Raw genomic sequence first — 22,439 nt, 5'->3', positions numbered from 1 at the left:
ATATCTTCCCTCACTCAGGCCCTGCTACCAGCCTGCTTATTTGTCCTGTGGCGAGGTACCTGCTTCTCTTCTGCTGGCTCAGTCCCTTGCCACCTTGGAGCCGCAGGCTTGGGCAAAGCAAAAACCCTTCCTGGTCGCACAGGGTCTGGCCGATCCCTTCTCAGCTAGTCCCTTGCTCAGTTTTTCTCTCCTTCTGGGGAGACTGCAATCTGCCTTGCACCTACTCGCTGGCAGCTACTCTACTTCTCTCCTCCTCCCTGCTTCCCTGCCAGGGAGGGTTTAAAAAGGTCCCCAGCAATTGGGGCCAGCTGAAGCTAATTAGTTCCCTGGTAACCCCTGTTCCAGCTGAGCCTTGCTTCTCCGTGGCTATCGCCCCTCAATAGATAGGGAGAGGCCTTTTAACCCCTTTGGGTCTAATTACTACCCCTCGTCTGGTAGCTAATTGTCCTGAGTTTGCAACAGTCCCCTTCAACTGAGCGTTGAGAGCCACTATAACTGGCACAGAACAGCAGTCATGAGTGAAAGAAGAAAACGCATTCAGAAAAAGAAAACAAGCAAAGAAAGCTTTTCAATCTAAGTAGGAAGGAGCTCTCCTGAGATACATAGACACAAATGTTCACGGTGAGCCTTCCAGCCCCAGTGAGGATGTGAGTGATGAGGAGATGCCTGATCTTCCAGTTAGTCAGAGTGCAGGTGACCTGGCAGCTACTGCAGCACCCATATCTCCATCTCAAATGGATGTAACCATGTACATTCCTGAGGAAGAGTGTGGATCACAGAAGAGTGTAGTGGAGGTGCAAGAGACAGCTGCTGCTGAGTTTAGTTCCTTAAGTCTAGATAATCCAGGCCTGTGGACTCACTTGAGCAGTAGCCAGAGGGACTTCCTTATACTGCATGGGCCACAGCAAGTGAAAAACTTCATGTTCCCCAAAGACAACGATAATAGAAATTTCCATGCAACACATTACTGGTATGAAATCCCCAATGGAGACAAAATGGAGAGGCCATGGCTTATCTACTCAAAAACCCAGAATGCTACATACTGCTTTTGTTGCAAACTCTTCCAGTCTAACATTCCAGCCACATTGGGTTCTACAGGAACAAAGGACTGGAAAAATCTGGCTAAAAATCTGGCATGCCATGAGAAGGCAGCAAATCACCAGGGAGCATTCCATAGGTGGAAAGAGCTTGAGATGAGACTAAGGTTAAAGGTTACCATAGATCATCAGCATCAAGAGACGATTGCGTCAGAGTCTTTTTACTGGTAAAATGTTCTGAAAAGGCTAATTGCCATTGTGAGAATGCTTGCTACCCAAAACCTAGCACTGTGTGGCACTTCAGATCAGCTGTATGTGCCAAACAATGGAAACTTCCTTAAAATTGTGGCACTGATGGCTGAGTTTGATGCTGTACTCCAGGACCATCTAAGAAGAGTCACCACCCAAGAAATGTACACACACCACTACCTCGGAAAAACAATTCAAAATGAGATCATACAGTTACTGGCAACAGAAGTCAAACAGAAGATTGTGGCAGATCTGAAGTAAGCAAGATATTACTCTGTTATTCTGGACTGCTCAGCTGACATCAGCCATACAGAACAAATGACTTTAATGGTGCATTTTGCAACAACAACAGAACCTAGTGAAAATGTCCCTGCAATGGTGACTGTCAGAAAGCATTTTCTAGAATTTATTGACATTGATGATACTACAGGAGCTGGTATGACAAATGTGCTTCTTAAAAAGCTAGAAGATACAGGAATTGTGATAGCTGACATGAGAGGTCAGGGCTACGATAATGGTGCCAACATGAGAGAGAAGAACAAAGGAGTGTAGACACAGATCCGAGAGTTAAACCCTCGAGCTTTTTATGTTCCATGCAGTTCTCATTCATTGAACTTTGTGGTCAGTGATGCAGCAGCAGTAAGGTTTCTAATAAGGCTGCTGAAATTTTTAATGTAATTCAAAGCATCTATGTATTTTTCTCTGCGTCAACTCATCAATGGCAAATTTTGAAGCAACCTCTGGGAACATCCTCTCTAATACTGAAACCACTGAGTCCCACATGATGCGAAAGTCAAGTGGAGGCAATAAAGCCTATCAAACACCAAACTGGGAAGATAGATGATGCCATAGTTGCCATTATGGAGGATAATGCTATCACAGGAACTATTCGTGGGAGAACAGTGGCCAAGGGAAATGGAATCACCAGAAACATACATAATTTCAAATTTCTGTGTGGCTTAGTGTTGTGGCATGACATACTCTTTGAAATAAATGTTGTAAGCAAGAAACTCCAAGGTGTGGACCTTGATATATCTGGAGCAATGGAACAGCTGGACAAAGCAAAGTCATACCTACAGTCTTACCAGTTAGATAAGGGATTTCAAAATATTCTGAAGAGTGCACAGAAGTTGGCAGAGGAACTTCACACTGAAGTTATTTTCCCATCCATTCAAGAATACAAGAGTCACCGAAGAAGACGACATTTTGTTTATGAGACATGGGATAATCCCATAAAAGACTTCAAACAACAATTCAAAGTTGAATTCTTTAACCAAGTGTTAGATTGTGCAATACAGTTAGTTGAAGAACATTTCATGCAGCTCAAGGAACACAGCAGTATATCTGGCATGTTGTATGATACTCCACAACTCCTCACTATACCTGAAAAAGACCTACACCAGCAATGCAGGGCACTAGAGACAGTTTTGACACATGATAACATGCAAGATATTGATGCGAGTGATTTAGGTGATGAACTGAAAGCTCTTTCAAGATATTTCAGCAGGATCAATTCCAAAAGCTGTTCTGGAAAATATGTGCACAAGTAAGATGACCACCCTCTTTTCAAATGCATTTGTTGCTCTGCGCATACTTCTACCACTTCCCGTAACAGTTGCCAGTGGGGAACATAGCTTCTTCAAGCTGAAGTTAATAAAAACACATCTACGCTCCACAATGACACAGGAGAGGCTTGTCAGCCTTGCAACCTTCTCAACAGAGCATGAGCCGGCCCAGACTGTGGACCTTCAGGAAAGAGTTCAAATCTTTGCAACCAAGAAGGCATGGAAAGCACCACTTTGATTATTCAAACGGATAAAATGCCAGTGTTTATTATGCAGACAAGAAAAGTTACATTTGCTATTCAGGCGTTTGAATGTTAAGTGTTTCTTAAAATTTTTGAACAAGGCATTTTAAGTTGTTAGTTCTCCTTTATTGGGGTAGGAAGCAGAGAAGTACCATGACAGAAGAACAGGAAGAAGGCAGAATTGAGACCTTTCAAAGTTTTGGCCCAAGTGAGGAAGATGGGGGCACCATTTGAGCTCCACACCTCAGGTGCCAAAATGTTGTGGGTGAGCCCTGTATGTGGACTTCATTTAAAAAGTCTTTGCTATGTTGGACCCGCCTCTTCCAGTATTTAAAGACAGAGCTCATCAAACCCAATTTAGTGTCCTTGTTTCTGCTCAGTGCTTACTAGAGCTGAAATCACTGATTTCTAAGGGATAGAACTGCAGACCTGGCCTCAGGACAGTGTTACAATGAAAGACATGAAAGAGGATGCAGTAGCACTGAGGTTCCCTGCTAGCTGTTGAAATCATTAAGAGCTGAGCTAAGTAGTCAAACTTTGTGGGATAGCTCAGGAAAATAGCAGGGATCAGAGGTGGCCCCATATGAATGCACCTCTGAATTCTGGGACTTTGCTCTGACTTCAGTTAATTCAGTTACTACTTAGTTATTAACTAATAATAATGTTAACGAATGCTATGAGATTACGTGGATCATACTAAATTCTTGAGGTGTAAAATAAAAAAACAACAACAAGGTTTTGCCACCAAAACTGCATAAAGCAGAACAAATATAACCCATCTCAGATCACAAACTACTTTGAGAGTGCAATTTGTAGCACATTTTCTCTCTTTGGATTGCATTTCACTTATCTCTCCTGCCTGCTGCCACAAGCTGCTAGTCTGGAACAAAGACAAGGGAGGTTAAGGGCTGCAACATCTAGTATGGGTCTCACTCCTGCAGATCTGTAACCACATCTAGAGCTGTTTTCCTTATGTCGAAACACTGTGCTCTGGCTTCCGTTACATGGGTGCGGTTGTGTAGCTGCTCTGCCTACTGTCACTAAAAATAAGATACTGTCTGGGGAAAAAAATCACCTCCTGAACAGCATGGAGTCAACAACGTGTACTAAACTAACAGTGATAAAAATGACTTCTAGCTGACAGAAGCTTAGCATTACTCCTGCTGACTCAGGCAATGGGATTATCCCTTGTGGTTCACTTGATGGAACTGCTGCCTTTGGACCATGAAGTTCCTGGTCTGACTTTGAGCTGTTGCAATGTGCAGGATGCACAGGTTGAACTTCCATCTACCATTAATCTGTGCTAGTGTCTACCTTGACTTGCTGCTCTGCTAGAATGTAACCTGTACCCTTCCTTCCCCCCATTGACAAACCCTGCGGCAGACTTAATCAAATGACTGAACTGTCCTCCAAGGTACTGAACCCACCCACGACACCCCATACATGATAAGCATGCTGACAATTCTCTAACCTCTAGCAAATGCCATGAATCATGGGAAAACTGAAAAGAGAGGAAGAAAGTAAAAAATGCATATACTAGGCATATCTTGCCATACAAGTATGGAAGGACACATGAGAGTTCTGACCCTTATTTCCTCAACATCTAGTCTAGAATTTTCAGCTGGTTTTCTGAAAACTAAGAACCTTTTCTAGTATATGCAAAAATGAAACAATTCAAACAAAAACAACTAAACAAAAAAACTATCCCCTTACAATATTTCCCTGTCTCAATTTCTCAGTCCTCCATGTTTTAAAATCTTTGTTACAGTAACATTTGGTTCTCATTTACTTTGTGTTGCAGCCTTGCTCTTAATCGCTCTCAACTCTCAGCTGTTTGCTTATCCTTCTTTTACTGCATCTCTCCTTGCAGAATCTCTCAGGCCTATTGTCATGTTTTCTCAGCTTTTGTTTCCATCTCTTCTTTTTAAACAGTCCAACATTCATTCTTATTCTTCTCATTTGTTTCTTCTGCGTATTATTTTGTTTCACTTTTTCTCCTCTCTGTTTTTCTGCGCATAGATCTATATCCACATCTACTTTTTCTGTCTTTTCTTTCATTTCTTAACTAATTCTTTTATTTTTTCCCTCTATCTCAGTTATTCACCATCCATTCCCTGCCTTTTTCTCCCTTCACTCTAGTTGTTTCATTCTCTCTCTCTCTTGCCTTTTCCCCCTTCTGTTAGATGTACGCTGATCCATAGTCAGTTAGCTAGTTAGTACTGAAGATACTCAAAGAACATTTCTTTCAGCAATACTTTTCTGAAAGTTTTTGTTAGCCAGCCAACAAACTGGGAGCTTGATACAAAGTCAACTGATGTTAATGAGAATATTTCCATTGACTTTAATGGACTTTTGATTAGACAGTTCAATGGGATCTTGAAGAGGAGGGAATGGAGAGGTGGGGAAAGTGATGTTAGATTTTTAACTTTGCTGCCCCTTTTGCGTCCCCCTATTGGCAGCTCTGCCGGGTCATTGCTGCCCCTTTTGTGCCCCCCCCCACATCAGCAGCACTGTCGGTAGGGACCCGGCAGGTCTGCTGATGTAGGGTGCAAAAGGGGCACTGACGTTAAAGTGCTGCCATGGCACTGCTTTAAAGTCAGCAGTATGGGCCGCTACTGATGGCTACTTTTTACCAGTATGATGTTAGTGGCCCATACCACCTTACTTTCACCCCTGGCTAAATTGTAGCTGGGTAGAGCGTATTCTTGAAGGACAGTCCTGCCTCAACTCCTTTCCTGTGATAAGGTCAACCAACCAGTCAGGAGGGATGAGGGGGATGGGGGGAAGGGATAAGAAATGCTAAAAGGCCAAAGAAATGCCTGTCCCTGACCAAGCACAACCTCACTCCTTACACCTCCCATGGGACACAATAGAGGTGGTACCGAAGCCCCCAGACCCAAGACCCTTCAAAACGGAACATGACCATAAATTGTAAGAGGTGTGACCAAGGGCATGCACTACAGGTATAATTATGCCTGCTAAGGAAGGGAAAACGAGAACACTGGGAAAAAGGCTCTGCTGGCTATGGATATGCTTGCTTGATTAACCCCAACAACATTGCATTGCCTGCACTTTTGACTTCTGGTCTTTTGCTTTCTGTCTGCATGATAAGAACCAGGAGCAGGGGAAGGGAAAGCCCTTAACATGCACTCCCCAAAGAGTTACGTGCAGCTATTATGCCTGTTCCTGATCTCTGCTTGAATAATGCCTCCAGCCAGCACCCTTCATGTACTCTGTAAGCTCTTGCCACACCTCTCTAGTTCTACTTCCTTGCCTGTCTCTCAGTACTGCTATGGTTTTAAGAATCATAACTGAGCCCAAAGCTGGGGGAAAGGGAAAGAACACATCCTGTGTACCCATCAGACAGTTCTGAAATTGAAATCTGGCATAGTACACAACCACTGTCTGATCTAACTGCAAATGGGGAATAAATCCAGTTTATAAGTTAGTGATCCTTGTGTTTGCAACGAACTTTGACAACTTTCTAGGGCCAAAAGCTGAAAATATACACAGAAGATAAAATGAAACATAACTTTAGAGCCCTTGTGGCCAAGATGGAGTCTGCTCTGTAGGCAGCTCTGGCCAAGAGAAGGCACATGCAGGAATGTGGCAGGGAAAGTCATTTCCAAACCCCCCAGAGTGAACACCCACACCCACAGGAGACATACAGTGGATATAAGAAAGGCAAATATTTATTTACAGAGGGATGAGAGGAGAAATACACCGAGGGGAAATATAGGGGGAGCAGTAGAAGAGGTTTGCATCCAAACCAAGGCCCTTCGGGCCCAGTGCTAGCACAGTCTGAAAGGGGACACCGAGCAATGTGCCTGCACATAGAGTTCAGGTGTCCTGAGCAAAGTTCCACTCCAGTGCTGAGTCTTCGGTGCTCCTGGTCATCTTCGGTGACAGTGAACTTTCCCTGAAAAACCCCTCCGGTGCTTTCTTCTGCTGCTCTCTGCAAAGCCACACAGAGTGACCACCTTCCCACTTAACTATCTAGCAACCTCCCTCCTTATTCCCAGTGCAGAGTCACAAGCCTCAGTACTCACAGCCCCATGCAGCTCTGGGCAGCCATGATACTGGGTCAAGATCTGGCCTGTCCTTCTCGGGCAATTCCTCACTGGACACTCTCCTGGCTCCTGTCCTGGGGTGGCCCCAATCGGCCACCCTGTCCTTCTCAGGCTTCAGGCAAGTTCTCTGCTGCTTCACTTTTGCCTGCTTGCTGCAACCCTTCTCTTTTGCTCCCACTCCAGAGCCCCACCTGGAGCTTCCCTCTTTTCTCTCACTGCTCCCCTTCCCTGCTTGGGAAAATGATTTAAAGGGGCCATGCTCTCTAAACCCCAAGGGGTTACAGAAATAATCCACAACCAGACATAAAAAGCACCTGGATTCTATCTTTTCTGTCAGTGACTGGTTGGTTGTGCCCATAGGTGTGGGAACTAGGGCTGCTGCCGCACCCTCTGGGTTGAAGCAGTTTCCATTATATACAGGGCTTACAGTTTGGTTCAATGGCTCTCAGCACCCCCACTATACAAATTGTTCCAGCACCTCTGGTTGTGCCTAGTGATTAGAGTGGGAGTCAGAAATTGGAGTCAAGGTCAGAGCCAAAGTCTGAAATTGCAGCCATGGGTCAGGACCAGATTACTTGGAGTGAGGCAAGGGAGAAGCAGAGCTATCACAACTGTAGATGAATGCTTTGAGCATCTGCTGAATTGTTGCTTCTGCTAGACTTGACTCTTCAATCAAGCAGGTTAGCCAATCAGGCAACCTGCTGCAAGCCAGCTGCACTCCGTAGGTTGCCTGGAGACTGGCTTAGCTGCAGGCCCTGATTCCTGACTGTACCCTCCAAGGAAGTTTCCTCCTAGGAGCCTCCAGGCCTGTTTTTTTGAGATACTTCTGATGAAACTCTTGCAAAAGGTCTGGGGCATGGATCTTCTTTGCTGGTTCCCAAAACCACTCGTCCAGTCTCTAGCCTTCCCAGTCCACCAGATACTGGAGCCTTTCCTTAACTCACTGAGGATTTGGTGGACTAAGTACACCTCTTGTCCATGGGCTGTTATGGGTGGCCATTGCCAGACTGGAGTAGTTTGGATAGGGGTTCTCAGTGTTGGGTTTTTAAAGTGAGAGGTGAAAGATGGGGTGGCTCTTCAAGGACTCAAACAGCAGTAACCTGAAAACCACTGGTTCATTCATTCTATAATCTTGAATGAGCCAGGTATTAGCAGTCTAGTTTGAAAGATGAGCAGCTTGATTTAAGGTTCTGGACACAAATCCACACCTTGTCCCCTATGCCATACTGGGGATAACCTAATAGTTTTGGTCTGCATGGTGTTTACAGACTTCATTGAGGGACTGCAAGATCAGTAGGGAAGCCAGTCCTCCTGGTGGTAACTCAAAAAGCAACAAAGATACTGCTCAAAGATTTGTTTGACTTTCTCTGTTTGCCCATAAATCTGCAGGTGCTAGTCAGATGAAGTGGGGGCTCAATGCCAAGGAGTATGAGAAATTCCTGCCAGAATCAGGACATAAACTGAGCACCCTCATCCAATACAAAACCTGTCTGCAATCATGGTAGCAGACTTTCGGAGCATAGCCAAGCCATTTCCTGTGTGGTAGGAACAGGATGGCATGGGAGAAAGTGTGTCATATTTGTTAGGAGGTCAATGACAATCAGGATTACCGAGTGTCCCTGGGAGCATGGCAGTTCTACAGTGAAGTCAATTGATACTGTAGAACAAGGCTTCCGAGGCATGGGCAGAGTCTGGAGGAGACCAAGGGGTTTTGATTGTGGGTTCTCGGTACCTTTTGTAATACTCACATGTAAGCTCACAGGCCCGGCCACCTGAAACTCCTCGAGATCAGACTCTAGATCTTGTATTAGCCAAAATGGCCCACAAGCAGTGACTCATGGCATAGTTTCAATATCTGAAGCCAAGGTTGTTCTCTGGAGCATAGAGACAATGCTTGCAACAGAGGAGAGCATTCTATAGTTGGTGCCTAGAGTTGAGTCAGGTACTCACATTGCTCAGGGTTTAGAGAATCTAGGTTGTGAGTGGGTCATTGGGGAGCAGGGAGTGGATGGAGGACATCAAACTGCAGTCAATTGGCTCACTGAAAAAGTTGGACATCTTGAGTACTGCAGCTCTTTGCCAATTTGAGATATTTGTCTTTGTGGCATAGGGTTTTCCCCTCCTGTTTCTCATTGCCAGTAGCATCTTGTCCCTAATATCATATTTTTTTTCTGCTGGGATTAGCTTCCAAGAATAAAAGCTACAGAGGTGTACTAGGTTGCAGGTTGTTGAGATAATATTGCACCTGTGAAAAAGTTCAAGGAATTGGCTTTAATTGTAAATGGTTTAGTGGGATCTGGGAGAATCATGATAAGTACTGAGTTGAGCATCCTCCTCAGTCAATCAAAGGCTGACTGAGCCTCCATGAACCCGGAGAACTGAGCAGCCTTTTCCAAGAGTGTTGTTATGTTAAAGCAACCAGAGTAGAGAATCCTTTAATAAATTGCCTGTAGAAATGGGTGAACCTACAGGAATTGCTTCACCTTGTGTATATCCTTAGGCTTGGCCCGGTCTGATATTGCCACTACTTTATAAAATCCATTGTAAGCCCCTCAGGTGAGATGATATATTCCAAGAATTCCACCGTGTCTTTACTTAACCACATAGTTTCAAAGAGATGTGGTTTTGGTGGCATCTCTCCAAAATAGAATATTGATGATTGTGGAGATCCTGACTTTCTAACAAAATGAGAAGGTAGTCCAGGTAAAATAATAACAAATTTGTCCAGCATGTCCCTAAAGATGTCATTTATGAAATGCTAGAAGTTTGCTGAGGCATTGCACAACCCAAATGGTATTACCAAATATTTGAAATGCCCACACCTCATATAAAAGGCAGTCTTCCATTCATCTCCTTCCTGGTTATAATCTCCACAGAGGTCCAACTTGTGAAGACCTTGGCAGAGCAGAGTCTTTCAAAGAGATCATTAACAAGAAGTAAGCAGTAACAGTTTTGGATTGTAATCTTGTTCAAAGGGAGCCATCTTTCTTCACCCCAAAGAAGGGGTGTAAAGGAGTTACTGAACCCTTATCCAGCTTTTTCTTGAGATATTTCCAGAGATCCTGTAGTTTGGAGAGGGAGTCAAAGCACCCAAAGGGAATCTTTGCTATGGTAGGGTGTCAGTTTTCTTTTTGTTGACCATGTTGGTATAATGTTGATATTTAACAGGAATCCCTAGAGTCATTCATGAGGTTGTGGGAGTTGCCTTTGAATCATCCTTTCATGTCTCTGAATTCTTTGGATGACTGAGCACACTGAGGAGAGTTGCTGGTCCCTGGTCATTTCTCGGGAAACTGGATTGTCAAGACAGGGAGTCAAAGCGTACCATCCCTGAATTGACAGTAGATGCATGATCACGGGCAATGAGCCAGGGGATGCCAAGGGCAACTGATTAATGCAGTACACGTATTAGTCCAAACTAGTGTATTTCTTGATGGTCTAGAATGGTAGTTACCTCTAGGGGAGCTGTGTGATGGGTGATTGCTCTGACAAAAGGAGTGACCCATCTATGAACTCCACTATCTCAGAGGAGACCTTGCATGAGGGGGGATATTGTGTGCTTGGGTGAATTTCAGGTGCAGGAAATTTCCTGAGACACCAACCCCTCCCTTCCCCCCCAGTTGATATAAGGCACCACAGGATGCTGGAACCAGAGAGTGAGTTGGAGATGTGTTGGCTGCTGATTGGCTATCACCAGGATAAAGGTGGACAACCGTTGGTTGGGAAATGTCAATCCCCAGCCCCAGTAAGGGGATCCAGGCTGGGTTGGTGCCCTTCCTCTTTTCCCAGAAGCCCACAGATCAAATCTTGGCAGAGAAGTTTGATGCAAACTGTCCTAGTTCTCTTCAATATAGGCATAATCACAATGCCCAGGATCGATTTTTCTCCAGGTCAGAGAGGTGGAGTTAGACCTGATTGACTTGCGGGAGCCAAAGCAGGCAGGGCTGGTGGGAGACAGAACAAACATACTTTTCCTTGGTGGTATTTGGTCAGGTGGTCATTGATCTTGATGCACAGGTTGACTAAGGCAGTTAGGCCAGATGGGAATTCCACTTGTACCAGTTCATCTTTAATATTGTTGGTAGGGATGTAGAAATGATAATGCTAGGTGCCTCATTCCACTCAGTGTCTACTACCAAACATTGGAACACCACTGCATAATTAGCAACTGGCCAGTGTCCCTAACACAACATTTGAAGCACAGCTTTGGCTGCATGCTCACAACTTGGGTCATGGAAGATCACCGCCGTAGCTCAAATGAAGTTCTCAAATTGTCCCAGTACTGGGCTTGATTTTTCCAGGAGTGCAGACACCCAAGTCAGTAAGCAGGCTGACAATCAATCCCACTCAGGCTTGATCAGTGGAGGTACAACTGTGGTCATAGCAGAAAAAGGAGCCATCACTAGTTTAGGAACCACTACATTTCTCACTATTGCCATTGAACCTTAAAATAATAGGAGCTTAAGCTTGCAGGGTGTGGAGGTCTGAACTGAAGGCAGCATTGCTTGAGCTTGCAGAACTGCATTCTGTGCCTGCAAGCTCTGTAGAGCTTCCACTATCTCCATCAGAGAGATATTGGCCTATGTAGAATCCTTGCTCACCATGTCAGGTTTAATCCCCTTATTGTTTGTGTTGGGGCTGCTCAAACTGTCAGTGAACAGGACATGGGCAGTTGTGCCTGGTGGTTGGAGCAGGAATCAAACCTCATGGTTACGGCAGGAGTTGGTAGTCAGGAATTGGAGCCTAGGGCCAAAACCAGACTCAGAGGCCAGATGCCAGGGTCAGCGCCAAAGTCAGGAATTGGAGCAAGAGGTCAGGACTGGTTACCTAGAGGCAGGACTGGGGCTGAGGCAGGAGCAGAACAGGGAACAAGCAGGCTCAGAAGCTATCAAACTGGGAACAAGCAGGATTAGAAGCTATTGCAGCTGTAGGTGAATGCTTTGAGCAGCTGCTGAACTGCTGGGTTTTGCAGCCGGTCTCCTGACTCTTCCAATCAATCAGGTGGTGTAGCCAGTTAGGTAGCCTACTACAGGCCAGCAGGGCTCATTAAGTTACCTGGGCTGACTCTGCTGTAGGCCTTGATTCCTGACAGTTTCAATCTGCCAGTGTTCAATCCTGACAGTGTTCCTGACATGAACACTGAATCCACCTAGAAATCCCAAAGTCACTGAGAGTTTTGCCTGAGAAATAACTTCAGGAATTGGGCCAATTGATAGCAGATTTTTGATCTGCACTATTTAAAGTTCATATTCGACACTAGGCAAACTGCATTGTGCAGAACAGAGAGAGACTTCCAAAGCCTTTGTTATACTGCACTCTCTCCCCTCATCGCCCGCCACCTCCCATTCCTCCCCCCCCCCCCCCCGCTACTGTTCCTACCAAAATTGTTTGCCTGGCTTGGAGTTCATTTCAAAACATGTGGTGCTTGCTATTCCCCAATAAACAAATAAATTAGCTGCTGTGATATGGAAATTTACATGATTCACTGTACTTAAAAACTGTTAGCCGTGAACATATTAATTGAAAACCACAGGACAATAATCAGTGTGTCCTTCAATGTAAAAATGAGTCTTTTATTATAATGAATTTGTAAAGCAGTAAAGATGCATTTTTCAAATAAAACATGACAGCCTTAGGACACTCTGGGCTCAGTTATGCCTCCTGGAAGTCTGAGGAGCTTTAGGGGAGGGGAAGAGGCACGTTGCTTCAATGGCAGGGTGAGCAGGAAAGCTGCCTTTCAAAGCAAAATGCCTCAGGGGTGCTGGGCTGAGCATGGGACAGAGGAAGCCATACTACATCCTTAAAAAGGTGTAGCAATTGCTCCTCTCACTGCAGACACCATGGGGAGTGGGGACACAGTCATGGCCCTGCTTATCCCTGCCCCTCTGCAGCTAACGCTAGTTATTCACCCTCCTCCCCAATCTGAAGGTTTATGCCTCTCTCCTACCTGTATGCACTGGCATTTCTCCCTACTCCCCTTTAGCGTACCCAGCTATGACAACTGAGTGCTTAAGGCATTAGACTTGAAATCTAATGGGGTTTCCTTATACAAGTTTGAATACCGCTCACAGTAAGGGGCTTGTTTGGGAGGCACTGTGACTCAGTGCCCAGAGACCTGGGTTCTACTTCTGGCATTTCTGTGGCCTGGGCAAGTCACTTGCATGTTCTGAGCCTCAGTTTCCACATCTCCAAAATGGGGAGAATTATATTGACCTCTTTCATAAAATGCTCTGATACCTACTGATGATAAGAACTAGGTATTTTTATTACTATCCACAGAGGGATGGTGCGGGGGGGAGGGGGAAATAAAGTAGCCTTTTGTAAAATATTTTTAGCTCTATCTTTCACCTGATTTTGGTTTCCTTGCAGAATACTTTACACATTGATTTATTTTCTAAAACCAATAGTATAATTTTACATACTCACATCCGTTTCCATGTGTATTGCATTCACTGTAGTGGAACATATTTTCTTGATTTCTTTCTGAAAACATAAGAATGGCCATACCGGGTCAGACCAAAAGTCCACCTAGCCCAGTATCCTATCTTCCAACAGTGGCTAATGCCAGGTGCCCCAGAGGGAATGAACATCCCTTGTCACTCATTCCCAGCTTCTGGCAAACAGAGGCAACGGACACCATCCCTGTCCATCCTGGCTAATAGCCACTGATGGACCTATCCTCTACGAATTTATCTAGTTCTTTTTTGAACCTGTTCTAGCCTTGGCCTCCTCTGGCAAGGAGTTCCACAGGTTGGTTATGAATTGTATGAAAAAATACTTCCTTTTTTGTTTGTTTTAAATCTGCTGCCTATTAATTTCATTTGGTGACTCCCAGTTCTTGTGTTATGAGAAGGAGTAAATAACACTTCCTTATTTACTTTCTCAACACTGGTCATGACTTAATAGACCTCTAGCATATTCCCTCCCTTAGTCGTCTCTTTTCCAAGCTGAAAAGTCCCAGTCTTATTATTCTCTCCTCATATAGAAATCATTCCTTACCTCTAATAATTTTTGTTGCTCTTTTCTGAACCTTTTCCAATTCCAATATATCTTTTTTGCGATGGGGTGACCACATCTGCAAGCAGTATTCAAGCTGTGGGCATACCATGGATTTATATAGAGGCAACATGATATTTTCTGTATTATTATCTATCACTTTCTTAATGATTCCCAACATTCTGTTTACTTTTTTGACTGCTGCTGCACATTGAGTGGATGTTTTCAGAGAACTATCCACAATGACTCCAAGATCTCTTTCTTGAGGGGTAACAGCTAATTTAGACCTCATCATTTTATATGTATAGTTGGGATTATGTTTTCCAATGTGCATAACTTTGCATTTATCAAATGCAAAACCCTTAAAGTATCCTGACAAATCTGAATGTTTTAAAAAACACCAAAGTAAAGAATAAGAATTATGAAGTCTAATTTTCCTTCAGTGCGAATACTGTAGGTTGCTGCCATAGAATAAGCCTCCCAAATGCATATAATCCATAGAGTTTGAGCCAATTTCTGCACTAACTCACATTGAATACAATAATAACTATTAGACAATACTGTCATACTATACTGTATATTCTCACAGCCATTACAAACAAGAGCACAGCCTATTTTAATTATGTCAAAGCATAACAATATTTGGTATGAGCAGCAAAGAGTCCTGTGGCACCTTATAGACTAACAGACGTATTGGAACATGAGCTTTTATGGGTGAATACCCACTTAGTCGGTGATTCCTAGCAGAATCATCTGTTTTTTGCTATACAATTTTCTTCTATTTCTCTTCTGTCTTTCTTCATTTAATCACAAAGAAAAAAGAGGCTGCCCCTAGTTTCTGAACTTTTATTCCTCACTACACGGTCTATGTGCCCAACTGAGTGTCTAAAAATGGTGTGATGAGCTATATAGAAAAGGTGTTAATGCATACTGGAGATTCTAATTCCATGATTCATTTGTATTCTGATTATCACCTGATGTTGTATTTTATATTGAAACACATTGCACTTTAAAATACTGGTATTTAAATATAGCTTAAAATGTATAAGACCACACACAAAAATACCAATCCCCCACAAACACTGTAAAAACCTGAAGATACAAAAAAAAAAAAAAAAAAAAAAAGTGAGGTTCCTCATGAGTCAGTTTTGGGTCTGGTGTTGTTCAATATTTTTCGTTAATGTGTTGAATATTGGAGTGGAGAGTATGCTTATAAAGTTTACAGATGACACCAAACTTGGAGGGATTGCAAGCACATTGGAGGGACATGATTAGAATTCAAAAAGACCTTGACATATTGGAGAACTGGTCTGAATTCCACAAAATAAAATTCAGTAAAGATAAGTACAAAGTGCAGTACTTCACCTTGGAAGGAAATATCCAATGCACAACTACAAAATGGAGAATAATAACTAGGCAGTAATACTGCTGAAAAGGCGCCAGGAGTTATCATGGATCTCAAATTGAACATGAATCATCAGTATGATGATGTTGCAAAAAAGGCTAATATTCTGGGATGTATTAACAGGAGTGTTGTATGTCAGACACAAGGGTTAACTGTCCCACTTTACTCTGCACTAGTGACACCTCAGCTGGATTACTGTGTCCAATTCTGGGTACCACACTTCAGGAAAGATTGGAGAGAGTTCAGAGGAGAGCAGCAAAAATGATAAAAGGTTTAGAAAACTTGACCTATATGGGAAGTTTACAAAAACTGGGCATGTTTAGTCTTGAGAAAAGAAGAGTTGGGGAGGGGGGAACCTGATAACAGTCTTCAAATATATTAAGGACTGTTGTAAAGAGTATGGGATCAATTGTTCTCCAATTGTAAAGGATTTAATCTACAGCAAGGGAGATTTAGGTTAGATATTAGAAAAACCTTTCTAACTATAACGGTAGTTAAGCTCTAGAATAGGCTTCCAAGGGACATTATGGAATCTCTATCAGGAGAGGTTTTTAAAAATAGATTGAAAAAACACCTGTCACGGATGATCTAGGTTTACTTGGTCAGGTCTCAGTGCAGGGACTACACTTGATGCCTTCTAAAATTCCCTTTCAGCCCTACATTTATAGGAAAACCATACAGTTTTAACTCAAACACACATTTATGGATTTTTGTTGCTGTTGAAGAAAGTATCAAGAAAAATTACATCATGTCACAAAGCAAGGGATTTGTTTTCACAGAAACACATATCATAATGGGCATATACAACTGTGGTCATGTGACTCCCAAACCAGTTCAACCATGGCAAGACTGTAGTGCATCATGGGAAATTTAGTTCAGTCAGGAAGCCCAGTCCATAGAGCAGAATGGGGACACGACTCACCCAAATTATAACTCCCATGAGGCACAGCAGCAGCTCAAGCAAACAGGTAGATGTCAAACTAACGTGAAACAAAATGTTTCAATTTGGTTTAAAAAACAGAAATGCTTTTATTTGGGTTATCTCAGGCTGGTTTCACCTTACATGGTGTTTGTCAAGTATAGCACATATATCATGCAGCAGTTTGCAGTGTTTTGATTTTTCATTGAATTTTAATTTAGACTTTTTATCAAAATGGACAAAAGTTTCTATCCCAAGCATCTCATTCACATGAAGGAAAGAAGGTCATAGCTATGTTCTGAAATGTCATTGAAAGCATCTGCAAAGCAAGTCTAGATGGTAAAGTCTGCATCCAGTGTACACTAGTGCTCACCCCAAAGCACTGGTAGAGCTGCAGTGGTGTTAGAGCAATGGCGGGAGAATCTGAGAAAATCCCCCACGTAGACACAGCTAATAATGATTAGAGAACCAGTGAAATGATCTCACTGCAAGAGTCAGGAGAATGAAAGCTGAGCAAATGAGAAAGGAAAAGAGTTTTAGTCAGATTGTAAAATTCTGGGCGGTGGATTGTATAATTTGTTAGTTTTGTTTTTGTTGTTTTTGCTAATATGCAATTTCAGTGACTGCCATTTTGGACAAAAGGGGTTTTTGTTAAAGATTTCACACTCAAGCCTCTGCAGTTAAGTTATTAGATCTCACAGAATGCATGCTCTGAGCAAAAGAAGGGAAGATGAGATTTGACATTCCTGATATGTTTAAAGTTAAAAACAAAGCAGCGCACCACAAATCAGAAGGACAAATGCATTTTAAAAATCTGAAACAACTTCCCATATCTTTCTTGTACATTGTAAGAAGCAAAGAAGTGTATGTCTACATAGTGAGAGGCATTGAGCCCAAGCTGTAGCATCTACACATCTATTTTTAGAGTAGAAGACCAAGCCCCACAAGTCCAAGTCTGTCACCCTGGGTTCTGAGACATGCTGCCGTAGGCTGTGTAGATCAGTGATATTCTGACCTGATTGGTTCAGTAGCCAAATTAGCTGTCAGCATTACCCAAAAGAGCCACAGTAATGTGAATTCATTATTTCATTTACTATATATCTATAGAGAGAGAGTAGCTAAGATAGTTAATATATATACATATTATTCTCACACCAAAATGACTGACCAAGTATTCTACAAATGGTTAATAACATAGTAAAAGCATCCTGATTGGTTAATAACTTATCTTGGTTAATCATTAAATCACACAATGTTTTAATATTATATGGGGCAAAAAGCTGCAGGAGACACCTTAAAACAGTGGCTCTCAACCAGGGGTACATGTACCCCTGGGGGTACACAGAGGTCTTCCAGAGGGTACAACTACTCATCTAGATATTTGCCTACTTTTACAACTGGATACATAGAAAGCACTAGCAAAGTCAGTACAAACTAAAAATGTATACACCCAATGGCTTGTTTATACTAGATAAATTCATGGCGGATAGGTTCATCAATGGCTATTAGCCAGGATGGGCAGAGATGGTGTCCCTAGCCTCTGTTTGCCAGAAGCTGGGAATGGATGACAGGGGATGGATCACCTATGATTACCTGTTCTGTTCACTCCCTCTGGGGCACCTGGCATTGGCCACTGATGGAAGACAGGATACTGGGCTAGATGGACCTTTGGTCTGACCCAGTATGGCCGTTCTTTTGTACTGCTCTCTATACTTTACACTGTCATGTAAGTACAATATTTATATTGCAGTTGATTTATTTTATAATTATATGGTAAAAATGAGAAAGTCAGCAATTTTTCAGTAATAGTGTGCAATGATACATTTGAATTTTTATGTCTGATTTTGTATGCAAGTAGTTTTTAAGTGAGGTGAAACTTGGACTATGCAAAACAAATCAGACTCCTGACGAGGTACAGTAGTCTGGAAAAGTTAAGAGTCATTGCCTTAAAAAGGCATTTTTGTGGCCCCTGAGCTTCAGTCTGAGTATCACTGATGTAGATGGACCCTAAAAGGGCACAAAAAGTCGATTAAAAAAGAAAAAAAACCTTTTCAGATTCCTTTAATATGTTGAGGAGTTGTTGCATAACACAACTATTTTAGACCTGCTTATTGGGGGAAAGTAGGCAGGGACTTAACATTTACTGAATGTGTCAACTTTTGAACTATTGAGAGTGATCCTCAGCAGAGCCACAGGCTTCAACTTTGTTCCTCAGCAATTTTAAGGACACGTCCTTTAGACCTAGAATTGGGACAGCTGCAATAATGCTTTAGGGTGAATAAGTCAATAAGGAGATAGACACAAGGATCACGTGATCCTCAAAACAAATATGAAAGCAAAAATGAGTTCAGTTGTCCTACTTAGGTAGAATTTCACTAGCTGACAACGTGTGACAGTGAAATTTATTTATCTCATGCTGATTGTTTGCTCCTCCATGGTTGCTGTTAACTACCATTTCCTCACCTTGGAATTTGCCAAACTATTGGCTAATTCTGCAGATGACATCAGGGCTCCTCCTCACCAGCTGTCAGGAGATGGCTTTCCCCTGAGGCAGCATGTACTATGAAATGAAAGTGCCGCATGTGTGCAGCTTCTAGTAGCTCAGCAACTAAAGAATGCAGATATGTGAATTTGTGGAGAGCCACCAGCTGCACACTTAACAACTTATCTCCTCATCAGAGAAGTAGAAAATGATCATACAGGGAATCTATTCCCAGTTCCTGCACTATCTCAGCAATGAGAACTTCCTTTGGAAGTTGTAAGAAGTAAGCCATTCTCTGAGGTGTGGGTTCCCTTCCTCATGAGCCTAGCTGTGAAAACAAAACAAGCTTATTACGGGCTAGATCATGCTCACTGCGTAATGCAGCCTGACAGTACTATAGGAGTGAGTAAAGACTCCCACTTCTCGTGTGGCCCAGATTAAAGGCCAGAATTGCAGACCCTCTGCTTGAAAGAACACAGCAGCTAGTACTGAGTTCCTCCCCTTCTGATAGCAACTCTCTGAAAAGGGGACAGTAATGGAATAGAGGGAGCCCGGGCTTCACACACTTCCATCCTCCCACATGCTAGCCAGCCTCATGAGGAGAGTACGCTGCATCCTTTTAAAGGAGTGTTACAAAAGTACTCCCCAGTGCTCAGTGCAACTGAGAGTGCCAAGAGGTATTGTTCCTCCCTGAAGTAGAATGCCTCCTGACCGTCTCTTTGGGAGGGTGTGGTTCTACACTGCTGCAAGCCAGGCACAATCTAGCCCCTACATGTCTGAACACACTTGGTTACTTAATTCAGGCAATGAGTAGAGATGGGTTAACTGCATAAGGTATGCAGTTCAGTTTTGTTTGACCAAAGAAATTCAAAGCCCAGATGGTTATGCAAACTTTATCTACGTATATCTACATATTTCTGCAAATACTTGAACCTTTGGGCCTAGGAGATGCATGCAGACACCTGCCACTGAAATTAATGGGAGTTACATGCACACATTTCCCAGGATGGTGAATTTGTGAAATTATGCTGAAATCTCATGGGAACAATTTCTCTCTCTCCTCATATTTGCTGCTTCGCACTAGCCGGGAAAAACTTGAAGAACAGGCTAGCCTGTGGTATTTCTATAATTCCAGTTCTTCCATAAAAAGGGACAAGAACATACAGGAGTACACTAAAGATGAAAAAATATATTTCTCTCTTTAAGTAACTAAAAATGTCCAACCTCTGAAAATGTTCAATTTGGATTTTGTTCAAAGTTCTGTATGGGTTTTGGGCCAGTTCTTATTTTTATCCTAACAGGTTAGACAATCTTTAATAAAAAGAAGGTTTCTGTGGGAAGTGCATGGAAAGTTGATTCTTAAGGCCTCATCTTGTAATGTATAACATATGAGTGAACTGCTCTGCCAATGCAGAGTTTCATGATGTCAAGGGGGCTCTGTGCAGGGGCAACAGTTGCAGTGCAAGCCAGAGGTTGCAGGATCAGGGCCTTAGCTTTCAGACTGGTAGGAACATAACAGTATTCTACAATTTGTAACCCAAACACTGAGAATTTTTCTATTTAATCATGTTCTTCAGGAGAAATGGGCTTGAGATGGCTTCTACAGTTTGCAAAGCTCAAAATGATTCCCCAAAGAAAAGGATAAACTTGCAAGGAAGAGCCACAGTTCTACAGAATATGTTGTTGCAAATATCTTTAGCAGCAGTGGCAAGTTGGACTGGATTACTTGTAACCCTTGTATGGCTTCATGGTTTTGGTTGCACTTGTTTTTAAAAGCTAAAATTGTGATTTGATTAGTTGTTACTGAAGCCAAATAAATACTGCAAAAGAGAAAAGTATTAGCAACTTCATTTGCATAAAAACCTCTTAGCTAATTCACTATAATTCACATTCCTATTAATTAATTTCCAACAAATGTACATATACAAATCAGCTTTTGTTTGTGAGGCAGTTTTTGCATTTGTGCAAATATATGTTTGATGAAGTGGAAGTGTCCAGGCAGCCATCTTGAAACTGGGACACACTGATACAGAGGGAGAATATTGAAACGTGCTGGTAGTTTAAGAATCCATACATGGAATCTTAAACAGTCCCCAATGCCACTGCCCATTTCATACAGTGGCTCAATTTATCCCATGTATCTCCAGGGCAAAAACTGATGCAGGGTCCCAGTAGCTGAAAATTAAACAAGGGATCTGTGGCAGTGAAAGTCCACCACAACCTCCCCACTGCCTCAACTACCTTTGAGGTTGCCAAGATGACCAGCACAGCCAAAAAAGTAGGTGGTGGTGAATGGAAAAGGGGCATGACTAGAATAGCCTGGGGGAAAGTGATGATTCAGTGCCTCCTTGGCCTCAGCTTCCCCTGAGCAGGCACCCAAACTGCAGGAGACTGTGCAAAAACAGGCAGGAGTTCCTGCCTTCATCTAGGTGAATGCCCGGTATGGTGCAGAGGCCATTCTGACTCAGACACGTGTAAACCCTTGTTGCCAAGTTTCTATGACTCTGCCCTGCCCTAGAATAACCTTTAAAAACATTGAGCAACTGCTGTAAACTGAATACCAAACACTGTTTACTCAAATAATAACCAGGTTCCACAAACTCGTAACAATGGCCCTTTCTCCTAATCTTTACCATTTTTATTTTAAAAATTCCTGGAAAGCAACAACACAAACTGCAGTGGTTTCTTCATCTATATCATCCTCCCTGATTGAACTACCGATTGAACTACCTCATTATCTCTAGCTTCTTCATCTATATCATCCTCCCTGATTGAACTACCAATTGAACTACCTCATTATCTCTAGCTTGCCTGCATATATATACCTGCCCTTGGAAATTTCCACTACATGCATCTGACGAAGTGGGTATTCACCCATGAAAGCTCATGCTCCAAAACGTCTGTTAGTCTATAAAGTGCCATAGGACTCTTTGTTGCTTTTACAGATCCAGACTAACACGGCTACCCTCTGATACTTGACACCATGCAAGGCACTGCATTTAGCCGTATGGAGTGGAAATCCATCAACCTCATGAAGAAACTTGCTCCTCCCTTGGTTTTCACACCTCAACTCTAGAACAGGGCCTCTTCCTCCCTGATTGAACTACCTCATTATCTCTAGCTTGCCTGCATATATATACTTGCCCCTGGAAATTTCCACTACATGCATCTGATGAAGTGGGTATTCACCCACAAAAGCTCATGCTCCAAAATGTCTGTTAGTCTATAAGGTGCCATAGAACTCTTTGCTGCTTTCATCTATACAGTGCTGCACCATTCCTTTAGACTGTTCTACAGAGCTGGCATCCAGTAGGTAAAACATATTCCTAACACATCAAACTTTCCTTTTTGTTATTCATTTCTCATTTAGAGATGGGCTTCAAACCACACCCCAGCTCTGATCAACCCAAAGCCAAGGTTCAGGATTGCATGTCTCATGCCCATGTCTGCTGTTAGCATACTGGTTTGCAGGAA

The 22,439-nt window shown here is 42.8% G+C and overlaps 1 long non-coding RNA gene across 1 annotated transcript in view; it reads left to right on the top strand.

Annotated features, from left to right (window-relative positions):
• Positions 1 to 20,738, top strand: part of LOC115645485 — a 92,342-nt gene extending 71,604 nt beyond the window's left edge. Inside the window, exon 4 of the long non-coding RNA XR_003998758.1 lies at positions 20,543 to 20,738. This is a non-coding gene — a long non-coding RNA (uncharacterized LOC115645485). The remainder of the gene's footprint in view (positions 1 to 20,542) is intronic.
• The last annotated feature ends 1,701 nt before the right edge of the window (positions 20,739 to 22,439 follow it).

Source organism: Gopherus evgoodei, chromosome 2 (assembly GCF_007399415.2).
Source record: "Gopherus evgoodei ecotype Sinaloan lineage chromosome 2, rGopEvg1_v1.p, whole genome shotgun sequence".
In the NCBI taxonomy this organism is placed as follows: domain Eukaryota; kingdom Metazoa; phylum Chordata; order Testudines; family Testudinidae; genus Gopherus; species Gopherus evgoodei.
Note: the sequence above shows the minus strand (reverse complement) of the source record. Positions and strands in the feature narration are given on the sequence as shown.